Below are 6,713 nucleotides of genomic sequence, written 5' to 3' on the forward strand. Positions count from 1 at the left end.
CTGGAAAGTTTAGTTGAATGATAAGATGCTTGTCTTTGAACCGTATGGTTTGTGTCCATCCGTTGCCTTTCTATTCAGTTTAGTAGGCTGAGATGCCAGTAAAGTTCTACCAGTATCAGCTCCCTCACATCATAGCTGCACTTGTGCTACCATTAACCCTTTCACCACCTTTACATTGCCATTGTAGTGCCACTACCCCCATTGCTGATGGATATAGAAAGCAGACACCAAGCAAGTTGAATGCAGTAATTTAGCGTTTCTTGCTTGTGACATGGCAACATGGCAAAAATATGCACTGATAAAAAAAAAAAAAAAAGTTAATATTGATGGCTTAGAGCTGCTTTGTCATTACAGTAGCAAAACAGGATTGAATTTTTTTTTTTTAAAAATTAAACCAATTTATTAAACCTTTTAGGCATTTTTTTTTTCCTAAATGCAAATTTAATAAATCCTAACTCGACTTTTAATGCTTTCAAGTTAAATTTAATTACAACCTCCCTCCAACCCATTCTGTTAATTAGAATGGGGGTGGATTGGAAGCAGTTTGTACAGTGAAGACTGCACATTACCTCGTTGCTCAGACATTGTTAGAGCCTCACCTTCTGCAGACTGTAGAAACAGTTATCTCTCACAGAAAATAGTCTTCTACTTGTTAAGATGCATGTGGTATATTGGTTTCAATCTTTTTTTTTTTTTAATTACTAGAGAATTAAAACAGTTGAAAGAAAGGAATGTTGTGGTTCTATGTTGCTGAGAGGCCAAAAATGAGGTGGAGGTTGGGGAGGAGGAGGAGAGAGTCCAATCAGACTAATACAAGCAGGGCTTAAAGAACTGAATCTATTTAGCCTGGAACAAAGACAAAACAGGTCTTTAAAATCTTGACATGGATAGCCCAAGCCAACACTTTAAACGCAGTCCAGAAATCAGGGCCAGAGGGCACTGATGGAAACTAAGTGGAGAGAGGATTAGGACAGAGGGAAGGAGACACTTCCTCACACAGAGAGTGCTGAGGGTATGGAATGGGCTACCTAGTCATGTTGTTGAGGCAGAATCAATGGGATCCTTGACAACATTTTGAGATCGATCAGCAGCTAGGAACCAGGCAAGCTTAGATGGACCGAATGACCTCCTCTCGTTCATATTATGTTATGTTCAAAAGTCAAATTGTGGACAATGATTAATCTGACCTAAATTATTACAATTACATTTCGATTCCATCAGTAATATTTACCCTTTCTTAGTTAATCTCTAATCCTACACCGTCAACCTGTCCCCCTTGAATACTCTGCCCCCTGCTGGGTGTAAGATACAGAATAAATGTGGTATATCTTACCTCCACTGGGGCAGAGTGTTCTAGGAGGACAAGAAATAATATTCATTTGGTTATAACCACCTTCGCATTTACCAGTTACACAGCCTCAATAAACATTAGGTTTACATGCATGTTTACTGTATCGCATAATGAACATTACTTTAATCCATGCATTACTTGCAGCACAGAGTTGTATTAATAATTATTTTGTGTTGAAGTGATTATGTTGCTGTGGGCCTTGAGGAATTGTTGATGAAGTTCACTCATTGCTGAATTAATGTCACCAGCTTTGGTAACTGATATTACAAGCTTGACTGGACTAACAATATGATCATCACATATGAAGTAGCACCATACTAAAAAGGAATGCAATTAGAAAAATGTTCTGACAAGAAGTTTTTGTCATTGTCTCTTTCGCTATTATACATCCACCCCCAGACTCAATAATGTACGCTTGAAAAGGCCTATAAATGATTGTAAAACTGTGTGCTATACAGTATACAGGTATACAAAGAGAAGAGAAAGTCAACCCCAGCATCCTCACACATTCAAAGCTTGCAGCCTGTCTGCCTGCCAAGCGAGGACACAGCCATAAAGAACGTCTTGAGAAATGACAGCTGGGTAGAAATAACAGCCTCCCCGATTATTGCAGCGTGCCAGGCCAGCAGCAATACTTCAGGCAGTTTAATGAACAGCAGCATCTCTCTGGATCCTGGGCCAGGGACACACACCGGAGCTCAGACACAGAAAGAATCGTTAACACAGCTTTAGAGATACCAATCTCAAACTGCAATTCAAAACATTACAGACAGTCATGGATGACAGGAACACTCCTATACAAGTTCCCTATAGTAAAAGCACAGCAAAGTGTAATAAAGCACAGTGAAAGTATGAGAAAGCATAGCTTAGCATTGTAAAGCACAGAGAGGTGTATTAAAAACATATAGTAAACTATGATAAATGCATCAGCGTTGCTTAAACGTCTGTGTCTCCACTGCAGTGGCTCTTAAAGCTCATCAGTATAAACTCTTAAAAGCAGTGCAAGCAGTGTAATGCAATGCTAAAGTAATTCAGTAACACTATGTTATAATATAAATATATGGGAAAAGCATGTAAAAACTGCATTTCTACCATGGTAAGCTTAGGCTGCATACAATCTTGTAATAAGATCTCTGTAATAATGTTTTTCTTCCCATGCTGCACTGCTCCAGAATTATCCAAGAAGACAGACAGAGCTGAATATTTTGTTTTCGTAGTGCTATATGTTCCTTTATTGTTTCATCTGGGTTTTCCCTTTGAACTCCATGCTCATTAAAACGATCGTATTAAAAGACATAAAAGGGAACGTCTTTAATGATTTAATTACTTTTCTCATGACGAGACCCCCCCCCCCCCACACACACACACACACACACACACACACACACACACACACACACACACACACACACACACACACACACACACACACACATTCCCTCTCTGAAACCTGAACCGAATCCTTCAGAAAAAAAACGAGAGAGGTGAAAAAGCTGGGTGCCTCTTGCGATGCTTCTTAACATCAAACAGCTGGAAGTAATGAAATATTTAAGATGCGCTGGATTCTGGGACTATTAATCCGGCAGCTTTCTCTACTCCATGCCCTTTGCGACCTTCAGTCTCTGGCGACCTTGTTTACAGTGTGGAACCAGGCTGCATGTTAATGACGAGCCTCGACTGTGCTGCGGCTGTGCCAGCCCCCATCTCCTGTCCATGCACAGAGAGGCACCCTGGCATCCCCAACCTCTCCTGTCTTAAAGTGATCATAGAACAAAACAAGTCCAGAACTTGTACTCATGATATCTGCTGCTACACTTGCTTAAAGAAACCTGTTTGCTAGCAATGCTTTCAGATAGTGTTGCACTTGCTTGGTCAACTGGAGAGTGACATTGTCCCCAACCCCTTCAATGGCTTCTTTCCTGTCAATAACCAATCAGCTGCTTCCCCTATTGACTAACGTGCTTTAAGGCCAGTTACATGCTATGACCCCAAAGACATGTGAGGTGAGCCAGGCAGTGCAAGTATACTGCATAGTTTCTGTAACCAAAAAAAAGGGTTAGAAAACTAAACCTTTCTTTAGCCTGAAGTAGAAACAGATATCGTGTTTTTACAGGAAAATACATGCTTGTTGTAACATGTGTTTCTTTCAAAACTGCACATTTAAGACCTATATAGCTAATGAAAGTTCAACATTATGTTGTCAGCTTCAGTTACTTTAACAAAACAGCCCCATACATTCCCATGCCTCCATCTACTAAACAGCAGGGGGAGAGTGGCTATTAATCTCAGTGCAATACAAACAGATTGACTAGTGACCACTTCAAAAATATTAACAAATCATGTGTTTGATAATGTCTGCTGTTGTGTTTGTTTATGTACTGGTTTGTAATACCTTGGTGTCTGTGTACTGTATTTTAGAACTGCTTTGAATTAAAAAAAAAAAAGATTTATTATTGTTCTAAAATGACATTTATATGGTAATACTACTGCGACTGCACTTCTGTCCACACTTCACAATTACAGCTGGGCACATTTATTAGAACACCTCCAGATTTGTCGTTTCTATCCTTTATATACCTACCTGCATGAAAACCTTAGGGTGTGAGAATTTCAATTTTTGATCAGTAAGCAGCAATATAGAAATAACAGGCACTCGTGTGAAAATGTGAAAAACACTTTGAAATTTAATTAGGCATCTTGAACAACTTATTAAAAAGTCTCATGCATTTTATCATTTGTGGCTGTGTGTTCCTTTTCTCTTATTATTTTAAATTCCATGTGTGGCCTATTAAAGCAATCAGTTAAATCAGAAAGTCACTCATTTGCCTAGTTTGACAATTATCCAAGATTTTCAGTTCCAGTGGTTTGATTTCACACTCACAACGAATCCAAACTACAGAAGCAGCGTGGTGTTCTAATACGTGTGCGCACTGCTGTGTGTGACTGGCACCCACAAGGGTGACGTGTCACGTTTCTATTCGACTAGTCAACTATTGAGTGCTACTCCTGCGCAGGTCTCAGGTGTGTAGCTTTGAAAGAAATCCATGTTTTAACAAACACAGATTTTCAGTTCAAAGCATGATAATACTATCGGTCAAAGCAGTTTCTCAGTTTCTATGACTTACTCTCAGAATATCTTTTTTCACCTGCACTTCTTAGGTTGCCTCAAGAATGTCTTCTGGGTGCAAAGAAGTTACTGGCAGAAAGCATGTTAGTCAATAGCGGAATCAGCTGGTTGTTTAATAGCAAGAAAGATGCCGCTGAAAGGCTGGGGATAATTTCACTTTTCAGGAAGTAGTGAATGGAAGTGCATGGCAGGTACGATTTACAAGAGTATTTTGTAAGCTACAGTCATTGTAAATGTCTTTTAATTGAAGTTTTAGCAACTGCTAAATCTGGATAATGAATGAACTGTTGATCAGGACTGGAGGGAGGGGGTGATTGGGGTGACTAGTCATCTGATCAGGACTGGAGGGAGGGGGTGATTGGGGTGACTAGTCATCTGATCAGGAGTGGAGGGAGGGGGTGATTGGGGTGACTAGTCATCTGATCAGGACTGGAGGGAGGGGGTGATTGGGGTGACTAGTCATCTGATCAGGACTGGAGGGAGGGGGTGATTGGGGTGACTAGTCATCTGATCAGGACCAGGAGTGGAGGGAGGGGGTGATTGGGGTGACTAGTCATCTGATCAGGACTGGAGGGAGGGGGTGATTGGGGTGACTAGTCATCTGATCAGGAGTGGAGGGAGGGGGGCAACTGGTAACCCTGAGGATATCGGTAGGCTAACTGGGGAAACAAATGTCAATGCTTCATTTCTACTAATGCTGGCGGACCAGTGTAATTACTTTAAACCAATTAACTCCATTTCCAGTCGTGTATAAAGTCATCTTTGTTGTATAATGTATAATTTGCTAACAAGCCATTGTGTGTGAGTTGTGTGAAGCAGACATGGTGATTAATCCAGTGGGATCAATTGAGATCAGGGACAGGAAGAAACCAACTCAACAGTCGTCAACACATGGGCATGGGGGTCCCATCTACAGCAGCGCAATTCCATTCAACGAGATGAGCAGGGTCTGATCGCTTTCTATCCATCCAGCATCGATGGCTGCATGATTCAGAATGGCTTGCTATAGCTGTGTGAGCCCGGGAGGCTAGTGTAAGGGTTTTAAACGTAAGAGAAACCAGGGCGATTCACAAACATGCCATTTACAACATTTAAAAAAGAGACATAACTAAAGAACGATCATTCTTCAAAAACAAAAAGCCATTCATGTCATGTGCTACACAGCTGAAGCAGACTTTAATAAAGCCCTCATCAAGAACAGACTGATTATTGACAGCCTTGGATAAATTCGTGAGGAACTCAAACTCCCCCATGTGGTGAAGACTGTCCTACTTGTGAAACACGGATGGTTGCTTAGGGAGCATGGTGATGCTTGCATTGATTTCCGCAAACACTCTAGAAGGAATCAAGGCCATTTCATTGTGGTTTTATACCTGCTTGTGTACTGGACAGTATTGCACTGCCATTAGGGATGCTGCCCCCTGTTGGTGAGATGAGGTTATAAGCTCTTACACCACAAATATCCGTCTCTTTTGCATAGCGGTTAAGACAGATGAAGCATATATGGAAGCTACCGCAAATCCAGGTCATTACATTAAGTCTAGCGGCAAAAGTGCTCTCCCTCTTCCTTAATTATAAGATTTGGTACCTTTTTATTTATAAATGAACCCTGATCATTGCAGTCCTCTGATAAAGCTTTGGGGAGCATTACTGAGTAATATCAGAACGGCTGACCTCCATTGAAAACAATAGGAGAGACGTGTCTGCTTGTTATACAGTGTGGGATAATACATTCTGACCCATATTATATTATTCTACATCAATATATATGCTTCATCTGTTATTTCAATTCATGGTTGTTCTAGATTGGATTCCCTGTTGCCTCTTGAAGAGGGCGTTAATGGGACTGCTGTATCAAACCCTAATGATATCTTTAATCAAAGTACATCCATAGTTGGAGCTTCCTTTAAATGTGAGTCTGCTGTTAGGTATCAGACTGCTAACAGGAGAGCTAGCCCAGCACAATGAATAATGATGGGGAACGTGGGACTTAATTCCGATTACAGTGCCGGTAAGAAATGACAAATTGTGGCACTGCAGGTATGCAAGGTAATCAGACGGATAATTGTTCCCTATTCACAATGCTTTAACTCTTGACGCACTCAAATGAACACATTCTCGAGCATCACAGCAGAACCAAACAAGCAAGTCAGTAGCACCCATCCCCCGCTACGGCTGGACATTCAAAATCAGAGCTTCCAGGGAACAAAGATGATGACGTGACACATCTCATCA

Source organism: Polyodon spathula, chromosome 32, assembly GCF_017654505.1.
Source record: "Polyodon spathula isolate WHYD16114869_AA chromosome 32, ASM1765450v1, whole genome shotgun sequence".
NCBI classification, from domain to species: Eukaryota; Metazoa; Chordata; class Actinopteri; order Acipenseriformes; family Polyodontidae; genus Polyodon; species Polyodon spathula.